The sequence below is a fragment of the Cervus canadensis genome, chromosome 22 (assembly GCF_019320065.1).
Source record: "Cervus canadensis isolate Bull #8, Minnesota chromosome 22, ASM1932006v1, whole genome shotgun sequence".
Taxonomy (NCBI): domain Eukaryota; kingdom Metazoa; phylum Chordata; class Mammalia; order Artiodactyla; family Cervidae; genus Cervus; species Cervus canadensis.
This window is the reverse complement of record NC_057407.1, coordinates 2,114,729-2,135,426: the sequence shown is the minus strand read 5'-3', so window position 1 is coordinate 2,135,426 and position 20,698 is coordinate 2,114,729. Positions and strand designations below refer to the sequence as shown.

Sequence of the window (20,698 nt, the reverse complement as noted above, 5' to 3'; positions counted from 1 at the left end):
ATCACATCACGAAACAGCTCCCACCTTACCTGTTGGCCAGAGTCGGCTTCCATGGTCCTTCCCAGCCCCTGGAGGTGAGGGCCACGGATGATTGTTCCTTCAGGAAACAATCACGGGTGGTATTCCTTCAGGGTTGAGTGGAGGTCGGGATGTCGACCCCCTCAACTTCTTTCAGATGAAAATGGAAATGTGTCAGGGTCTGCCCAGCTGGTGTCCTTCCTCATCACTGTGTCTGCCTCTCTCTGCTCATCTCAGGCACTCTGACCCCTGACAGAGCTGGACGGACACCCAGGCCTACGGCCGAGAGGTCTGGGCTTTCTTCTCCCCAGACGTCACCATCATCTTAAAGCACATGCTACTGGAAACAACCAGACCCGGCTGGAGGCGAGGGCATTGACAAAACCCGGTGACTTGCTTCCATTTTCTGTTCCCGAACTAACCAAGCAACTTTCACTCTCTAAAGGGTGCCAAAAAATGCTTTTAGCACCATTTCATGCTAAAAATATAGTATTGCATATAGGGTTTTTTCCCCCCTCTAGAATTCCTAAGTTTGGCCAAAAAAATAACTGTTTCTCTCTGTCTCCTCCTGTTTTTGTGTGTCTGTGTGTGTTAGGGGCAGGGAGGGGGCTGTATTGGACTTGTTACATCTCAAGGTCTGAGACAGCAGCTCTGAGACAGACCACAGCCTGGGCGTCCAGGTGGGTGGGAAAGGCACGGACGGAGTTCAGAGATGGGGTGGCCGAGGTGCAGGCCCCCCGTCTGCGGTGGAAGGGGACGCGTGTTCCCCTGTCTGCAGAGCGGCCTTCCTAACATCTGGCTGCCTCCCTACCCGCCAGCCCGCGGTGTCACCAGGTCACAGGTGGTGCGTGGGCTGCAGTTTATCCCAGCCCTCCGCCTCCCCGCACCTCCCCGGAGGCTGAATGCGTGTCCCCCCATTCCCATGGAGGTCACGTGACTTGCTCTGGCCAGCGGAATGTGGGTGGAAGCGACCATGTGTCCATTCAGAGCCTGGGCTTAAAGAGGCCTCACCAGTTTCCCCTCACCCACTGCGTGCTTCTGCTGTTGACAGAATCGCAAGGGGGCCCAGGGCACCTGAGAGGACCTGAGACAAGCGTCCGCATCCCCGACCGCCTGGCCGTGGGCGTGAGTGATGGCGGTCACAAACACACCAGCGTTGGGACGGTTTGTCAGGCGGCGTTGCTGCAGCCATAGGTGACCTATACAAAGCGAGGCATGAATTCCCTTCTGGCTGAAGCCTGCGGGGCAGCTTTCTGCCGCTTGTCTCAGAGGCTGGGTGACCTGGCTGCGGCCTGGGGACCCCTCCCCTTCAGCCTGTTCTCTCCTGGGCTCTGCCCAGAGCTTGACGGGGCTTCCTGGTGGCCTGGACAGGAGCGGGAAGCGCGCCCCGTGTCAGCGCCCCAACCAGGCACTCAGGCACGTGCCGTGGAGGCTAATCACGCAGCGCCCTCCTACCCGGAGCTCTGGTCTCCCCCTCCTCGGGCTTCTGTTCTTATCTCGTCACCCCAGTGGGCCAGGTGGCCACCAGGAGCAAGAGGGGACGTGGGGACACAGAGCCCCCCGCGGCTGGCTGGGACAGCCACGCGAGCCGCCACCCTCCAGTCTCTTGAACAAAGCGAGTCGTGAGTCTGGATCTAGAATCGGGGCTCAGGGACAGGCTCCCTCAGCTGGGGGCGCTGCAGAGTCACCACGTGAGAGGAGGGGTCAAGAGTCAAGGTCATTAACAGAGAACAATCTCGGGTCGTCCTTTTTCTTATTGTTCAACTCCCTTATTGGGCAGACGGGGAAGCTGAGGTCCAGGGGCAGGAAGGGGCGAGCGGGGGCCACCCCTGAGGAGTACAGCAGGCCCTTCTCCTGGCGGTCGAGGTCCCCCTTCCTCCACCCGGAGCAGCGACCCAAGACATGCGGACTCGTCAGTGGACGGCGGGAGCCTTTCCCCCACGACTGGCTCTCAAGGAGCCCGTCTGCAGCCCCAATGTTAACAGCACATGGGTGAGCGATCTCAGTTAAACAGAGAGACGGGAGGAAAACAAAGCCAGAGCCGTGGGCTTGGGGATTGTCTGTTGTCTTGTTGGGTTTTATGTTGGATGTAAGCGCACATAAAGTTGCGTGGGGAGGGCTTCATCAGCAGACTCGTCAGGTGACCACTGTCGCGTGGGGAGCATTTACTGAAAGCAAATACAGACAACCATAAGCACCAGGGAGGTGGCAGCCCGTTTTCCCATTGCTCCGTGGTTCCCGGGTGCCAGCGCCCCAGACTGGTGGTGCACCCCCCTTGGGACCTGCTCCACGGAGCGGGGCGCGTCGGGGGGCCAAGGGCAGCAGCCCAGAGCCTGAGGGACAGGCCCGGCCACCGCAGAGCGCCTGCCTCTGCCACTCACCTGCAGGCGGCCACGACCTTGAGGACGTCCTGTCACCTCTCGAGCCGCGGCTTCCCCGTCTGCAAAGTGGCAGTGTTCACACGGCCTCCTCCTCCGCGGGCGCGCTGTGTGGATGGCGTGAGCCGCCGCGTTAAACCCCAGCCTGCTGGCGAGCAAGCATGTGGCGCTCAGCAAGTGTGAGCTGGGCTTCCTCCTCCTCCCCGGGGGGTGGAGGCAACCGCCCTCGCCCTCTTGGGGGCCGTGAAACCCCCGGCGTCCCTGCTGCCGCTCACCAGGCCAGCGGGACCGAATCGCAGGCAGGTGCCCGCTCACAAACGGCGGGACAGCCCAGCACGTGGCCCCGAGAGTGCGGGGCTGAGGGTGGACGGCCTCGCCCGCCGGACTCACCTGCCAGGGGGGAGCAGAGCCCAGCGGGGCCCGTTCTCCTGGTTTTCTAGAAAGTCCAGCTCGGGGGAGGTAAAACCTTCCAGCTTATACATGTTGGTAATAAAATTAAAGTTTCAAAAATATTTTTTTAAGAGAAACCAACTTCTGGGGGCCAAAGAAACCCGCTCTCAGGCCACCAGCTTTCATTCTCGGAGTTTCTTCATAAATGGTGAACAGTCTGGCACGTGCATGCCCCCAGCGCCTTCTTGGGTCTGTGGCAGACATTGCTAATCCATCTCAGAACTCTCTCTCTTGCTCTGGTAGGACTCTGCCTCGGACTGCCTACAGTCCAGCATTCCAGCAGCCATGGCCAGTTAGCTGGTATCAGTGGAAGTGAGGAGTCCCACCTTGCCCACTAACCTACTCCCAAGCCGCTCATTTCAGAGGCAGGAAAGGACTAGTTTTAGCTCACCCATAACCAGACGTGATAGGATCAGCTTTTCTTTGGCAGCTGACAAAGATAGAGGGACTGGATGAAGGATGTTTTGTGTGCTGGAGTATCTTTTTTTTTTTTTCCCTTCAAAAATATAGGTTTGGGACTGAAGCATCTTAAAATGCAGAAGACATAGGCCCCACTTCCTGCCCCTACTGCCCATCAGGTCCAGGTTGAGGGCGTTGATGGGCAGAGGCAGGGTGTTTGTGTAAATGTAATACTTTATTTTCAGGAACCACTGAGACATTCGCCTCCCTGTTGGGGAGGGGAACAGGAGCTCATGGTCTAAATCAAAGGAAAATGATCAAGGCGCCCAGTTGGAGGCAGACTCCTGTTGGCTGTCAAGCCAGTCATTTTGTTCCCTAAGCCGGGAGGGGTGAGCTGCTGTTTCCACCTCCAGGAGATGCTGGCAGCCTTTGTCAACGCCCTGCTTCCCCAGGAGCTGGCAGGGTGGGAGTCGGGGGGATGAGTCAGACAAGGCTTCTCTCTGGAGGGGCAGGGGGAGACCCAGCAAGGCTCAGAGCTGCTCCTGTGGGAGGGGCATGCTGCAGCCTCGGCAGAGGGATGCGGCTGGGTTGGCGGAGGCTCCCAGGAGGAGGGGAGTCAGAACCAGGTGTGGGACATCATCAGAGGGGTTGGTATGAGCCCCAGGTCAGAAACTGCTTTTGGAAAAGGAAATGGCAACCCACTCCAGTATTCTTGCCTGGAGAATTCCATGAACAGAGGAGCCTGGTGGGCTACAGTCCGTGGGGTCGCAAGGAGTCTGGACATGACTGGGTGACCGGGCGTATCAGAAACTTCCAACCTCCCCTGGGGGCAGTGTTGAGCAGTGGGAAGGAGCGCGCTGTGGCCTGGCTTCATATCCTCACCCATCTGGGACAGAGTTACGGCCTATTGTTCTGGGTATAAAAAGTTCTTGGCCCCCCAGACTAGGGGATGCAGGGAAGTGCTGCTTTGGGGTGATGGGTCAGTGCGTTCAAACAAGGCCTCCTGTCTTCCCCAGGCCTGTGGCAATCCCCAGGGGTGTGCATGGCTGGGTTGAGATGCTCTGAATTCAGGACACCTTGGAGAGAAGTCAGCAAAGTCAATTCTTCCCAATCGAGCTGGGCTCTTACTTTTTTAGGTTTCTCACTTTTCAAATGATAAGATGGACAAAACCCACTTTCAGTGCAATATCACATAATTTCAGATTCTGAGTAGGTTATTTCATATGACAGTTTAAACCTATTATAGCAAGTCCTGGTATAAGATAATCTAATTATGGGTCAATCCTCATTGTATTTCCACCTGTAAAGCATTTAATATGTTCTATGTCCTATTCATAAAAGTACACATTTAAACGAAGGATGAGAACCTGCAGATGTCACCGTGGAAAGCCTGGGGGAGGACTGAGTTTCATCGAGATGCTCTGAGGGGGCTCTGAAAGAGCTGTGAGCCCCCCGAGTGCGGTGGGGGCCTGTGCCCCGTGTGGCAGGGGCCTGAGTGGGCGTGTCGTGGCCAGCGGCCGCTCGGAGGGGTACCCTGGGGTGTGTGAGTGGAGGCCCCTCGGTGACAGTTGGCAGGATGACTGCTCTGTCCAAGGAGAGTGGACGGGATGTGTTTGGGGGAAACACGTGCCCTCGCTTCACCTCTGCCCCTTGGCCCTTTAGCCAGGCTCCCCCCAGACATCCGGTCCTGACTGTCCAGCCAGGCCCTTCCCCTCCCTGGGCCTCAGCGTCCCCCTCGGCTCTGATCAGATGCCCCAGCTCCAAAAGCCTATGGGTCCAGGAAGGGAGCAGACCCAAGGCCGGACCCTGCCTGCCCGCCTGCCCGCCGCAGCCGCGTCTGCAGGAAGCGCGGCTGCCACCCCGGGGCCACCCTGCTCTCGGCAGGCGGGAGATGGAACCACAGGGGCCACGCCGGGTGGGGGCGCTGGGCAGCCAGCGGGCCGGCTCCTCTGCCAACCACGGCCTGATTTAGCCAGCACACCTGGCAAGGCCCTGAAGGGCAGCCTAGGCGCCCCGCGCTCCTGCCCGACTCAGAACACCTGAGCCGCCTCGGCTCCTCCCACACCAGCTGGGGCGATGCTCCCGGCAGCCTGGACTGGCCGGTCAGCCCGCCCTGCTGTTCTTCTAGTCTCCCTTCTCTGCCGGCCTGACTCCCCACTCCAGGGCAGAGCTTCCCTCTCTTCTGCAGTTTCCCTTCCTCCTCTTCTCCGCCTGCACCCCTCCTCCCGCCCCTCCTCCCCGCCCCCCAGCGTCACCCCACTTCCCATCCTTCTCCTCTTCCTCCCCATCCTTCTCCCGCAACACCCTACGGCCTCGCTGCTCAGACTCTGGTCCTCAGATGGACAGCGTGGGTGCCCCAGGGAGCCTGTTAGAAAATGCAGACTCTCAGGCCGCACCCCAGCCCTGCTGCGTCAGGGCCTGCAGTTCAACAGGACCCCGGGGGACTCGTGTGCCCGGCCCTAATTACAGAGTCATCAGAGTTCATTAAAGGGGCAGAGACCGCCGCAGCACCTGTAGCCCCTCTGCTGATTGCTGACTCTGCTTTCAATCTGCCCTGCTTTCTTCCCAAGGGTTTCTTAAATTTTATTTTATGTTGGTGTAGAGTTAATTTACAGCGTTGTGTTGACTTCAGGTGTACGGCGAAGTGATCCAGTTATACACATACCCTCTCTTTCTGGGATTCTTTTTTCCATGTAGAGTATTGCAGAGCGTTGAGTAGAGTTCCCTGGATTAAATGTTAATCCCAGACTCCTAATTTGGCAAGGGTCGCCAACAGGAGGGAACAGCCCTTGCAAAGATGACCAGAGAGAGAACCAGGAGGCAGGGGGTGGGTGGGGGTGTGTCTGTGTATCATGTTGAGCAGACAGTGGCGGTTCCAGGGAAGGACATCGCAGAGGTCAGGAGGGGGCTGAGGTGGCGTGGCTCGGACAGGGCTTCTGTGGGTCTGCTGTAAACATTTAACCGAGTGAAGTTAAAGGCTGGACCAGGCCACCGTCTTCTGCGAGCGGGCTCTGAAGTCAGAAAGCCTGGGTCCAGATTCTGGCTCCGCGTCTCACATGCTGTTTCACTGTGAGCAAGCCGATGAAACCCTCTGTGCCTCAGTTTCCTTACCCCTGAAATGGAGGCCACAGAGGTGCTTCCATCATTTGAGCCGATGTGAGATTAAATGAGGGAATCCTTGGGAAGTACTGGGAAGCGTTCCTGGCATGTCAGGGCCCAGCTGGAGCCCAAGGCCGGGTGGTCCACTGCTTTGAGCCTCAGCTTCCTCGGCGGTGAGGGCCACCCTCTCCTGCAGGGGTGCTTGTAAATATTCAACAGCCAACAGACAGGCATGTGCCTGGCCCTCTGCCTGGCAGGCTTGGCTTCTCTCGTGGAGCTGGCGTTGTAGTGGGGGAGACAGAGAAAGCATAAACAGCACGGTTGTAGAGAGAGTGCTAAGTACCCCGAGAAATACCAGACAAGGTGGGCGGAGACAGGATGATGGCGGAGGGGCCCTGCTTCTGTTCAGCGGTCGGAGAAGGCTTTCCCACGGCATTGTCTGAGTTGAGATCTCAGAGCCGAGGGATCAGCAGAGATGGAGCAGGAGGAGCGTTCCGGCCAAAGGGACAGCACGTGCAGAGGCCCTGGGGTAGGCACGCCCGGGCCTGACCGTGGAACGGAGCAGGGGCAGCGTGGCTGGGGTACGGCCCCAGGTTTTAGCGAACAGAAATGCAGGGCACCCAGTTAGAGATCTCAACAGCAAGATTTGTTGTTGTTGTTCAGTCACTCAGTTGTGTCTGACTCTTTGGGACCCCATGGACTGCAGCGCGCCAGGCCTCCCTGTCCTTCACTATGTCCTGGAGCTTGCTCAAACTCACGCCCATCGAATCGGTGATGACATCCAACCTTCTCATCCTGTCGCCCCCTTCTCCTCCCGCCTTCGGTCTTTCCCAGCATCAGGGTCTTTTCCAGTGAGTCTGCTCTTTGCACCAGGTGGCCAAAGTATTGGAGCTTCAGCATCAGTCCTTCCAAAGAATATTCAAGATTGATTTCCTTTAGGACTGACTGGTTTGGTTAAATGGATTTTTTAATATAAGCGTATTCCAAATGTTGCATAAGTCATTTGTTGTTATCTGAAATTCCAATTTTACTGGGAACCTCTATTTTATCTGGCAGTCCTATGCTCAGGGGGAGGAGTTGGGGGGGTGTGATTCATCAGCCTGATGGAGGCTTGGCCGGCCTGGGGAGGTGGTTGGATTTCTTTCTAAGGATCACGGTTAACAGGCCCGATGCCTCCAACCTCCGTGCTGGTCCAGGTACTAAAACTGGTGGGCCTTGCAGCTCCGTGGGGGAGGTGTCTCTCAGGGACCCCGGAACAAGAGGCTGGAGTCACTGGCTGTATGGAGAATTCTCCAAAAGATGACTCATCTCAAGTCACAGACAAGATCCTGGGCTGCATCCCTCACAGAAATGACAGGGAGGGGAGGCGGTCGGGGTAGTAGGAGTGATGTTAAAATTAGAACCACTGTGTTCTCCTAATTACAGATGCAGTCGGCGCCTAGGAATCTGTAATGGGCTTCCTCGCAGCCTTCTGGAAGGGGGCGTCCACCATGCATGTATTCACAAGGAATCGGGAGAGGGTCTCAGGGGACGCTGTGTGCCCAGCAGGGGCACAGGGGGAGGTGGGGCCGGGTGGCACGCCGCTCTGCAGCTGACGGCGTGGATCCATGACGTCAGGCCTGCCCTGCTCCCTGTGGGCCTCGGGGGATGGATGGGGGGAGAGTCAGCCGTAGGAGAGACTCCCAGAGGCTTCATCTGGGTCCCTCACGCGGGCTCTGCTGGCCCCCCGGGCTAGTGCTTGCTGAATGAATGAATGAAAGAAACAAAGAATGAATGAATGAGGGCACTTTGGCCACCCCCTCCTTCTCGTGGCTGGGCTATTTTAAGCCTCCCGCTAGGCCCTGTGTGGGTGCCTCCACTCCACGTCACAGCAAACAGATTAAAAGGCACCCACATGCCTCATTAAATAGAATTTATATATAACTACACGGCAATAAGTGGAGATGTCCTGGACTAGTTGACTGAGGTTCTGTTCTGTGGACACTTAATTGAACATTTATTCATCTTGACACGTTAGTATGTCTTTCCCCCCGTCCTCCGCCCCCCTCCACCCCCACCTGCAAAACACTGCTGGGCCCCCGACAGCCTCCCGGCTACCGACGCTCTGCCCCGTGGCCAAGCAGGCGGCCTTGTCTCGGGGCCTGAGTCCCCCCAACCTGTCTGCAAGGGGGACGGTGGATGCAGTGACCACCGGGCACGTCCTCCACGCGGAGGCTTGTCAGAGCCCTCCCGCTTCCTTCAGAGACAGGGTGAGAGTCCCTGCCGCCCTCACAGGGCCATTGACTGCCGTGGGCGCCAGCGTCAGCAGCTGTTCTTATGCCCATTTTACAGGCGAGAAGGCAGAGGCTGGGAGGTGAGGACAGCCCTGTGGGGTCCTGGTCCGCCTGAGGAGGTGTGGACCGCAGCACATCACACATCCTGGGGTCAGGTCCGTTACCCTTCAGCCCTGACTGTGTGAAGGAGGCGCTGATGGGTCTTCAATGCTCCACTGTGTGTGTACTCTGTCGTTTCAGGACTCCTCTGTCCATGGGACTTCCGGGCAAAAATACTGGAGCGGGTTGCCACTTCCTGCTCCAGGGGATCTTCCCGACCCAGAGATTGGATTCACGTCTCCTGCATCCCCTGGCAGGTGGCGTCTTTACCGCTCGGCCACCTGGGACGCCCAGGCCTCTGCAGTGAAAGGACCAAATCCTTATCACGAGACCACCAGGGAACTCCCCTAAAATATTTTTGTTTAAAACAGTAAAGAAAAAAATTAAATATATGTTTCATGTATACCCAGTAACAGCAAAATTCATGATGGCAGCATTTAATAAATTTTTTTATTGAAGTATAGTTGATTTACAGTGTTTTTTGTTAATTTCTTCTGTATAGCAAAATGTTTCAGTTATACGTACATATATATTATTTCTCATATTCTTTCCCATTACGAGTTATCACAGGATGTTGACTATGGCTCCCTGTGCTAGGCAGTGGGACCTTGTTTATCCGTGCTGTGTATAACAGTTTGCCTCTGCTAATCCCAGACTCCCAATCCCCCCCCTCTTCTGCCCTCCATCCACACGTCTGTTCTCTGCGTCTGAGTCTGTTTCATAGATAGGTTCACGTGTGTTGTATTTTAAATTCCGCATTTGCTAAGTGATGTCATATGGTATTTGTCTTTCTCTTGTCTGATTTGCATTGATTCCTATGATAATCTCTAGGGCATTATTTCATTGTTTGGTGGCTGAGTAATATTCGGTTGTATGTGTGTGTGTATATACATAATCACATCTTCTTTATCCGTTCCATGGCCATTCAGGTCGTTTCCATGTCCTGGCTGTTGTAAATAGCACAGCTATGAACATAGGGGTGCATGTGTATGTATCTTTTCAAATTATAGTTTTTTTCTGGATACATGTCTAGGACTGGGATGGCTGGATCATATGGCAGCTCTGTTTTTAGTCTTTGAGGAACCTCCATGCTGTTTTCCGCAGTAGCTCTTCCCACGAACAGTGTAGCATTTATTACTTGCAGACTTTTCAATGGTGGCCATCGTGCAGGCGGCATCTGAATGGCCGAATGGAGGGTTCCGTGGGGTTGGGCTGCAATCAGCATGCCGTGTGCTATTCAGCCGCTAAGCTGTGTCTGGCTCTTTGCAGCCCCGTGGACCGTAGGACGCCAGGCTTCACTGTCCTTCACTGTCTCCCAGTTTGCTCAGATTCATGTCCATAGCGTTGGTGATGGCCATCCCACCATCTCATCCTCTGTTGTGTCTCCTCAGATGAATCAGTCCACCTCTCTGGGCCTTCCCATTCTTGATAACGATTGCTAGTGCAGACAAGGTCCAGTGCTAAGGATCTAGCGCTAAAGATTCCTTTTTCTGATTGTCTTCCCCTTCTTTGAAGGGCAGGTCAACCTCTTCCACAATGCGTCCAGCAGACAGTGGACCAGAGGCATGTGGAGGAGCAGGCCCACGTCCTGCTATTCGGTTCTGTGCACATAGGTGCCAGGAGCCCGGCCCTGGGGGTGAGAGACGCGGTGAAGGGCTTCAGTTCTGTGGCAGTTTTGTGCGGGTGCCCTGAGTCACGGAAAGGAGCAGCGTTGAAGGGCCAGCCACCTGCTCCTACAAGGCGAGACGGCTGAGGAATGAGGATCCTTCCTGATTTGCAGAAACAAGGTGATTGACAAGGTGACCGTAACCACCAAGCAGCTTTATCTAGAAGAACCGCAAATTGCTCCCCAGCTACTCAGAAAGAGCGGGGCTTGATGGCCGTCTCTGAGGAATAGCAGTGTGGAGCATCCGGACAGGTGAGGTGGCTGAGAGGTGGTCAGCAGAGACTCCAATCCCCAGGGAGCTCCTGAGACACCTTAACTCTCACAAACATGTGCTCCTGGACCTCTTGAGAATCCTGTTTGAGTCTCTGCCCTTTTATTATTTTTTGGCCATGCCATACATCATGGAGGATCTTACTTCCTGGACCAGGGGTCAAACCCACACCCCCTGCAGTGGAAGCTTGGAGTCTTACCCACTGAACCACCAGGTAAACCCCCCCCACCCGAGTCTCTGCCTTTTGATAGGAGAATGGAAGACATTAACCTTTATTGTACTGTTGGTTTGTTTAGACTTACTTGGCCATCTATTTTAATTCATCATGATTTCACTGTGTTACATTTTTAAATTGATCAAATTATCTATTTCGTTTCTCCCCCCTCAACTGTTTTGAAAATTATGCCTTCTGTGTCTGTTTGCCTAGTGAATAACTGTATATTTTTAACACACATACTTGGTTTTCTAATCATGTTTATTGTTTAACAGTGTCTCTGCTCCAGCTTGATCTTTGTGAATGCTGATAAATCCCTGAGGCGGGGATTAAGGAGTTGGGGAGGGGCCGCACGAGGTCATATTCATCGACCCTGTGACAGGCACTGTCTCTGTTTCCATGTATGCCCTTTATTTATCCTTAGAGCAGCCTGGAAAGGAGGGTTAGTCTTTCCATTCACGGGTGAGTTAAGTGAAGCTCAAGAGCTGAAGATGGTGGTCCAGCGCTTATCAGCAAGTGGGGGGCCAAGCAGGATTTCTAAGTCCTGGCTCTTTCTGCCATTCTTTGTCTGTCTGTCTGTACGGTTCACCACTTGTCTGTACTTCCTCAATGAAGAGCCAGTGAGCTGGGGTGTGAAGACAGAGCCAGAGCTGAGTGTGTGCAGGGGAGAGAGGGGAGAGCTCTCCCCGTGGTTGCCTGGTGCCTGCTTCTTGCCAGTGGGTTCGGGGTGTCTGGGAGCCCCACAGAGCCCTGGGGGACACGCCTTCCTGCCCGCGTGCTCTGGGGAGGGCCGCTTGCTGATTTGGGGGGGGGGCTGCCTCTCTCAGTCACTCATTCACCAGATGCTTCCTGAACCCTTCTGGGTGGCAGTTCCTGGGAGGGGGGGCAGTTCTGGGAGCAGAAGGAATCCAGGCGAGGTGAGGGAGAGCTGCGCAGAGGAAATGGGATTCCTGGAGATTCTTTGTTCCTTATTATCATGGCCGTATTTTGAAAAGGTAACACATGCATGGGAGACAATATCTGAACTTTACAAAAGGCTATGGAGTCAGTCTTCTTTCCCCCCCTAGGATGTTGTCGTTATATAAACGGTAAAATATACATGAGGAGGTATAAAAAATCCAGCGGTGCCCACCTTCGGCATTATCTGGAGCACATCCTTCTGGAAAGTCTCTACAAATTCAAGCACACGATCCCGCATGCTCCTGCGTGTTTTGGCGCTGCTGGGAGAAACCCACACCTACTGTTCTGTGTCTGACCCTCATCACTTCCTTTATCCCAAAGGTCGCCCTTGTTGGTCCATAGAGAACAACCTTGCTTGAGGCCACAGATATTCCGTGAAAGGGACTTTCCACGATGCCTTGGAGCTCGTGAGTGGGTTTATTGCGGGATAAACTCCTGAGTTTGGAATTGCCGGGTCAAGGGTGTGTGTGCATGAGAGTGGGGGAGGGTTCGCCACCCCCCCAACCCCCACCTCGTCTTCAGAGGGGTGTGTACTCCAAGGAGCGTGTGCCGCTATCAGCCCAGCCGTGACAGGCTTAGAGCTTGTCGTCCCAGAGCTCCATCACACGAAGGCCGTCTTTTAAGGGACTCCTAGGTGGGCTGCATGCTGAGCCTGGAGAAGCTGGTTACCCATCTCTCAGCCGCCTACCCGCATCGCCCCGCTTCAGATAAGACACGGTCAGACTCCTTAATTGAAGCCGTGCTAGCCGATATGGTGGAGGGTTTTTCCTTTTAATAGCTTCTGTGAGACATAATTAACATACTACACAATTCTCCCTTTTAAAGTGTACGAGTCCATGCTTTTTGGTACATTCACAGAGTTTTCCAATCAATTTTGGGACATTTTCATGAGCCCATAAAGAAATCTTGATCCACCCACTATTACCACCCCCCCAGCTGCCACGAGTCTATTTCCTCCCTGTCTGTAGATGTGTCTGTTCTGGGCCTTTCGTGTAAGTGGAATCCGGCAATAGTGGTCTTTTGTGACCGACTTCTACTTAGCATCATGTTTTCAGGGTCCGTCCATGTAGCAAGTGTCAGTTTTGTATTCTTTTTTTATTAACAAGTAAATATTCACTGTGTGGACAGACCACTTTGTATCGATCAATTGATGGGCATTTATTTCCATGATTTTGCTCAACGCTGTTATGACATTTGTGTACAAGTTTTTGTGAGGGTGTGCGTTTTCAATTCTCTTGGCTATATATCTAGGAACAGAATTTCTGGATCATCTAAGTGCTTAAAGGTTTGAGGAACTGCCAGGCTATTTCCCAAAGCAGCTGTACTATTTTAGACTCCCCCCAGCTATGTATGAGCGTCCACTTTCTCCACATCCTTGCCAACGCTTGTTATTTTCTGTAGTTTTAATTTTAGCTAACCTAGTAAGGGTGAAGTGGTATGTCAGCTTGGTTTTGATTTGCATTTCCCTGATCACTAATGATGTCAAGCATCTTTTCATGTGCTTATTTTATTTTTTTGAGAAATGTCTATTTAGATTTTTGCCCATTTTACGTTGGGTTGTCTTTTTAAATCATTGAGTTATAAAAGTTACTTATTCTAGAAACAAAGGTCTCATCAAATGTATGACTCACAAAAATTTTCTCCCGTTCAGAGGGTTGTCATTTCAATTTCTTGACTGATGTCCTTTGAAGAATTGGCAGGTGGCAGCTTTACCACTGTGCCACCTGGGAAGCCCTCCTGATGGTTTTGCTTTCATATACAAGTCATTATGATTTCGATTTGCATGTCCCTAGCAACTAATGAGCAATGACAGCCCACTCCAGTCCTCTTGCCTGGAAAATCCCGTGAACGGAGGAGCCTGGTGGGTTGCAGTCCATGGGGTCGCTGAGAGTCGGACATGGCTGAAGCAACTTAGCAGCCGCAGCAACAACTAATGAAGCTGAGCATCTTTTTGTGTGCTATTTGCCATTAATATATCTTCTTTGGTAAAATGTCTGTTCAAATCTTTTGCCCATTTTTAATTGGGTTGTTTGTCTTATTATTAAGTGGTAAGCATTCTTTATACAGTCTACTCACAAGCTCTTTGTTGAATGTACATTTGGTAAATATTTGTTCCCATACTTCTTTTCTTTTTCTTAAGTGTCCTTTTTTTTTTTTAAGTAGAGGATTTCCTCTTCAAAGGAAACTACAGGTGGAAGCAGTCTTGAAGAGTCCGCGGCGGTTGGCTCTGTGGTGCCAGGCGAGTGAGACGCAGCACCCCGGATTACAGGAGGGGGTCCCCTGACTCCAAGTCAGGGAAGGTGGCGTGCTAACCAACACCCACCCCACCCAGGGCTGTGCCTGGGAGCCAGGCCCTGGGGGCCGGGACCCTCACCGTGACCTGGTGCACGTCTACCAGGGCGCGGGGCCCTTCGCCTGGCATGTGGGCTCTTAGTTCCCTGACCAGGGATCAGACCCGGTCCTCCTACAGGGGAGGCGAGGCGTCCTCTCACTACTGAACCCCAGGAAATTGCCATTAGGGTCTTAAAAAAAATTTTTTTTTTTTACAATGTTGTGTTCGTCTCTGCCACAGAACCACTTGAATCAGCCACAACTACACACATTCCCCTTTCCCCCTGAGCCTCCCCACCTCCCCCATTCCACCCCTCCAGGTCATCACAGAGCCCCAGACTGGGCTCGCTGTGGGGTCCAGCACCTTCCCGCCAGCTCTCCGCCCCACACACGCCGGCACATGTATGCTGATGCTACTTCCCCATGGTCCACCCGCTCCCTCCCCCAGAGTCCACAAGTCGGTTCTACATCTCTGCCTCTGCTCCTGCCCTGCAGACAGGCTCATCAACACTGTTTCTCTAGAAATCATATACATGCATGAACATACTCTGTCTGTTCTTCTCTTTCTGACTTACTTCACTCGGTGTAATAGGCTCTAGGTTCATTCCCCTCACCAGAACTGACTCAGATTTGTTCTTTTTATGGTTCAGTAATATTCCATTGTATATAGGCAATTCAATATCAGGAAAACAAACAGTCTACTCAAAAAATGGGCAAAAGACCTTAACAGAGTCTCTTTTGAAGACCAAGTTGTTTCTTTCTTTTTTTTTTTTATCATGATAAAGTCCAATTTACTGATTTTTTTTTTCTTTTAGAGTTCATGCTTTTGGTGTCATACTTAAGAAATCTTTGCCAAACTTAAGGCCATTAAGACTTTCTCCTGTGGTTTTTTCCCTAGAAGTTTTGTATGTTTAAGTGTCACATTTAGGTTTATGCTCTATTCCCAGTTAATTTTTGTAGATGCTGTCAAGGGTAAGTTTTCGTTTTTGGTTTTTTTTTTTTTGCATGTGGATATCCAGTTGTGTCAGCAGTATTTGTTGAAAGACTAGCCTTTCCCTTATTAGGCTGTCTTGGTATACTTGTTAAAATCAATTGACCACATGTGTGGGGGTCTGTTTTCAGCTCTTTTCTCTTCTGTTGACATTTTTGTCCAGCTTTCCACCAGGACCACTTGGCCTGATTACTCTTTTGCTTTATAATAAATCTCTAACTCAGGTAGTGTGCACCCTCCAACTTTGTTTTATTTTGGGCAATTTGAATGGGGCAGCTTTTGTTAGATGAGACTTTACTGCCTTGAATACCAGAGGAACCCAGTCATTGTGGTGATCAAAAAAGCCCCCCACCAAATTTCCAAATGTGGTGATTGGGGGCAGTACCACTCTCCTCCAAGAGAATCTCTTCCTCAAAGGGAGAGGAATCAGGTTAGCATCAGCAGCACTCAATGATCGAGGAAAATGGTAGAAACCCTTCCAAGTTCTGAGGAAACTGATTTTAACCTAGAATTCTATACCCAGAAAAACTGTCAATTGAGTGTGAGGGCAAAATTTTTCATTTCAGACACCCAAGGACTCTGAGACCTTCCCACAGGCTGTCTCTGGGAGAATTGCTAGAGGATATTCACAGCAAAATACAAAATGAATCCAAGAAAGAGAATTCATAAAATCCAAGAAAGCATGGACCCAATCCAGGAGGGAAATGCCAAGAAATCGCCAACGATAGCCACATAGCAGGCCAAGGAGGCAGCAGGCCAAATTATAACGGTGAGTCAGAGAGCTCTCAGGAGGGTTTTTAAGGAGAAAAATGAAGATTCTACAACAATGGGTGATATTTAAAAGATAGATGGTCTCACTGAGAAGCTGAATGTGGATAATAATAGTAAAAGTTATTAGATGATTATAACATGCCTCCCCTTCCCCTCTCTCCTCCAAACTTTTGTAACCTCTATTTTCTTTAGAGTGCATAGTAATATGTTTTTTTCCCTGCCCCTTGGCCTTGTATTCAGGTAATGATAACACTGGAAAAGGCTGTCACTGGTTTTTCAGGTTTAGAATCTCTCCACACACAAAGCAAGGGGCCGCTCACTAGGGTGAACCGGGTCGGGGTCGGGAGAGCGGGACACGAGGCTGGCACAGGAGGTGTCCCGGCCAAGCTCTCAGGACCGGCGCCAGGCCTGGGTGGCAGGAGGGCCGGCCGGCGGGCCCATCCCAGCAGAGGCCTCCGCGAGCCCCGTCAGCGGTTCTGGAGCTGGGACCACCCTGCCGAGCTGGCCGAGTTTGGACAAAGGCGCGGGGCTCTTGTGCCCCTGTGTGGACCAGTCACGGCCTGGCTTCAGGGAAGCAGGGGAACCTTGGGTGTGATCGAGTCCGTGGGCACCGGGCACTTTCCGAAGGGGGACAGTGCCGTGAGCTGTCAGGCGCCGCCGTGTCTGGCGGGTGGGGGGTGAGAGCCCCATCCTTAAGCGGGGTCCTGTCCGCCGCCGCAGCACCTACTGCACAGGTCTCCTTTGCTGTCCTCTGCGGGGATCCAGACGAGAGGCCATGTCTGAACGGGATGACCTGTGAGTGTGTTCACTGCTTCGTCTTGCAGGAGTGTGTTAAAGCACCCTGGGTTACCTCTCTCTCTCCACCATCTGCCACCTTGCCCATCAATGCTCTGACATCATCAGCTTTCGTGGGGAGACTGTGAAGGACGTCTGGGTGGCTAAGAGTCCAGAGTCTAGTCCTTTGTCCAGAGGGAGCTCAGTTAGCTCACTGCATCTGTGGGCCTCAGGGGCAGGCAGCGTGGAGACAGAAATATGGGGTCAGCTTCAACCCAGAACTGCTGCAACGGGGGGGTGGGGGTGGGGTGGGGACAGGCATATGGGGGTTGGCCGGGGGGACGGGGGAAGCTGCTCCTCACCCCCCCCATCAGTTTCCCCCAACAACCCTCACTCAAGTGCCCCAGGATTTACACCTGAATTTCCTTCATTCCCAAACTGGCAGAGAGGCTCCATGTGTGTGACCCGAGGGTCAGGTCTCCCAAATAATTCACGAGACGCCAAGGTCATATCCCTTTTGGGGAGGCTCCTGGTCTCTTTATAAAGGGAGGATATAGTAGAACTGGCTTGCAAAGATGTTGGTATATTTTCAAAATATAAACTGAAACAATAAACACATTTTACACACACAAGCAGGATGGAATTTTGCCCTAGAGAAAATAATTACAGGATTTATAAAAACAGTATTAATTTCTAGAACATCACAAGTAGCCCAGGAAAAGCACTTGGTGAGTTTGAGGACCTCGAATCCGCTCCCCCTGCCATTCTCTCTTTCACAGGCCATGCCCAGGCGCCACCCAAGGAGGCCTTAGGGCCCTGGAGGGTCAGGGGTCTCTCTAGGCGGGGCCCATCATCTCCTGGAGGTAAAGGGGTATCAACAAACATGGGTATGGGATACCAAGTCTTATCAAAGCCAGTGTGATGCCAGCCTTAACAAAGAGACACTATACCATCAAAATGTACATTATTACAAGGTTTTTAGAAACTCATGAGATGTAGCCAAAGCTTAGCCCAGAGGCAAATTTATAACATTTGCCAGAAAACGAATCAGTGGAGAGAACTGAACTCTCCAAGAAGGCAGGAAAAGAACAAGGTTAGTCCTAAGGAAATTTAGAGTATGAAAAGGATAAAAGCTTATTAAAAGTCAAGAAATAGAAAATACTATCGCTGGGCAACCTGAGGCTCAGAGACAAAAGGAACTGCTGGAAGGCTCCGGACCACCGTAGAGGTGGGTCTTGGGACCGCAGGCCCGTCACACCAGACCCGGGGTGTGAAGCAAGGTCCCTGCCGGGGCCTTGGGAGTTGGTCCACAGCCACATCGTGGAGGCCTCAGGGCGGCCAGCCACCTAGAACCGTCTAGGAAAAAGGATGGCCTAGGAAACCTGTCCTGCTGGGGCAACAAAACGAACCCCGCGTTTTTATCACACTTGGAGAAAAATGCCAGAGTGCTTCTGAGTTCCTTATTTTGCTATTCACAGCCCAGTCGTCGGCTGATAATCTGTAGGAACGTCTGTTTCGCCGAATTTCTTGGTGAGATTAGCATCTCTAAGCGACCGAGGCAGCTGCGAGGAGGCGCCAGCAGCACCCCGGCGGCGGCGGGCGCGGGGCGCGGGGCCGGCAGGCGGCGCCCTCCCTCCGCCGCCACCGCCGCCTCCCGCCCGCTCCTCCCGCGCCGGCCGCCGGGCTCGGGCTCCCGCTCCGCCCGCGCCGCAGCCGGCACTTTGCAAACTCCTCGCCCGCCCGCGGCGGCCGCAGCTCCGCGCCCTGTCCGCCCCGGTGCGGCCGCGGAGGCGCCCGGGGCGGGCGCGGGCGGAGGCGGGAGCCGGGCGCCGAGGCGGGGCCGCGCTGGGCTCCGCGCGCCGCGCCCCCCGGGCCGAGCCCCGCGCCGCGCCGCGCCGCGCAGAGCCGCCGTCCCCGCCGCGCAGCCACGGCCGCGCCGCCGCCGCCCCGCCGCCCGCGCGCCTGAGGCGGGCACCATGGCGAGCGCCGCCGAGCCCCCTGGCCAGGCGGCCGAGTACCTGCAGGAGCTGACCCGGATCGTCGCGGCGCAGCAAGAGCTGCTGGCGCGCCGGCGGCGGCGCATCGAGGAGCTGGAGCGCCAAGTGGCGCGGCTGAGCCGCGAGAACGCCGGCCTGCTGGAGCGGCACCGGCGACACCTGGCTGCGTGCGCCCACCGCCCCGACCCCGGCCCCGGCCCGCAGCCGCTCGGCGCCATCCCGGAGCTCGGCGGCCACCGCGACAAGTAAGTGGGGACCGGGGGCGGCGGGCGTGTCGGGGGCGCGCGAACTTCTTGGGGGGCCCCCCGCGCCCCTCAGGGCTCGGCGTGGAGGGTGCCCGGCCGGGGGACACCTCGGGGTACCCCCGGCGGGGTCGCTGCCCGCCCTGGGACGCGGTCTCTGCGGGATTGAGCTCCCCGGGAAACGGGCTCCGGGGCGCTGTCCGGCACTCCCGCGCGCCCGGCTCTCGGCGGACGGCCGGCTCGGGACTCGGGCTCCAGCGACCCGGGAGCTTGGATGCGGGATGGTCTCGCCACAGAGGGCTGTCCGGGCGCAGCCGGGGCTCTGGGTGGCGAGTCCGGAACCCCTGACCCGGAGACCCGGAGCGCGGGGGCGCAGCAGGCGCAGCTCCCGCCCTCGAACGGGCCTGGGTCCCTCTCAGGTCGCTTCCCTCGGGGAGGGACTGTCTGCTGCCTCCAGCCCGGGACGCGCGGAGCCCTCCTCCCTCGGGACGCCTCCGTTTCTTCCTTCGCAGCTCCGGGTTAATACCCGCCTGCCTGGCCCTGGGATTACCCGGGGCTATTTCGGAGCGAGGATTAAGCCGGAGACGGCATGGGGCAGGACTGCCCGGCCGCGCTGGCCCCGGCGTCCCTGCCTCGCGTTTGCCTCCCGCGGGTCCGAAGTCGTGTGCTCGCCCCGCTCCGCCCAAGTCCCTGGGCGAGGCAGGAAGCGCGGGGCTCGGGGGGCGCTGGGGCTCGGGGTTCCTGCGTGCTTTGCGCCCTAACCCCTCGGTCCCGTGTCTTTGGAACCGCCTGGCCCACACACCACGGACTGGGGGCAGAGGAGAAACTGTGTGCGTGGGTTTTGGGGTAAGGGGTGAAATACGCAGCTTCAGGGAAGGTTTCCTGGGAGGTTAGGGGTGGGCAGAAATGCTGGGGGAGAAGTTACCCCCACTCCAAAATCCTTTGGGGGAGGGGCTCCTGATTCCCAGGCGTCCAGGTGTGGCTACCTGGTCCTGTGGTCACCCGAGACCCCGTGTCCCCCTGCCCCGGGCCGGGCTGTGCAGGCTGCGGTCACGGGACAGAGAAGCCTCCCTCCTGGCCGGCCTCCTGTGCGGTCCTGGGCGGTGCTCCTGGCTCTAGTGGGCCCTGGAGGAGGAGGGGCGCCGGGGTGGGTCAGGGTGCGGGTGAGCCCGGAGGCTCTGGTGGCAAACTTCTTTGTGTTTGTGTGCTGGGAGGGCAGAGGCAGGATGGAACCGCTCTCAGCCGGCATCACCAGCGAGGGAAGAGACTCCCGCGCCGCCTCTGGATCTCTGCCCCTGGCTCTCCGGTATCTCTGAGAACACTCTGTCCCTCGGTCTCTCCGTGGTCACCTGGTGCTGGCTGCAGGGCCTGAGCCCTGGCCCCCCAGGCAGGGAGTCACGGAAGAGCCGGGCCCCGAGGAAGTCGTCAGCGGCCCGACAGGCAGGGCCCCGGGGCCACGCGGCCCGCTTGCCGGCTCAGTGCTGGCAGGTGCCTCGCGGCAGCGTCCAAGGACTCCTTCTTCCCCCTCAGAGTCACTTCTGGTGACCAGGTGTGGCCGGAGGATGCTGGGAGCCTGCTTGAGGACCCCCACCCCCCAGTGCTGGTGCAGGCGGCGGGCTTGGAGGGCGCTGGGGTGTGCTGAGGCGGGGCTTGGCTCACGCGTCCCCAGCGTGGCTTCAGAGCCTGTGGTCACATCTTTTTCAAGAGAGACGGTGGCAACAGCGAGTTCTGGGTGGAGGGGAGCGTCTCAGGCTGGAAGGTGCAC

The 20,698-nt window shown here is 55.3% G+C and overlaps 1 long non-coding RNA gene across 1 annotated transcript; it reads left to right on the top strand.

Annotated features, from left to right (window-relative positions):
* The first annotated feature begins 1,077 nt into the window (after nucleotides 1-1,077).
* LOC122424355 lies at nucleotides 1,078-9,056 on the top strand. The gene is made up of 3 exons (XR_006264404.1): nucleotides 1,078-1,212; nucleotides 8,676-8,772; nucleotides 8,858-9,056. It is a non-coding gene; the product is annotated as an uncharacterized LOC122424355 (long non-coding RNA).
* Nucleotides 9,057-20,698: the final 11,642 nt, after the last annotated feature.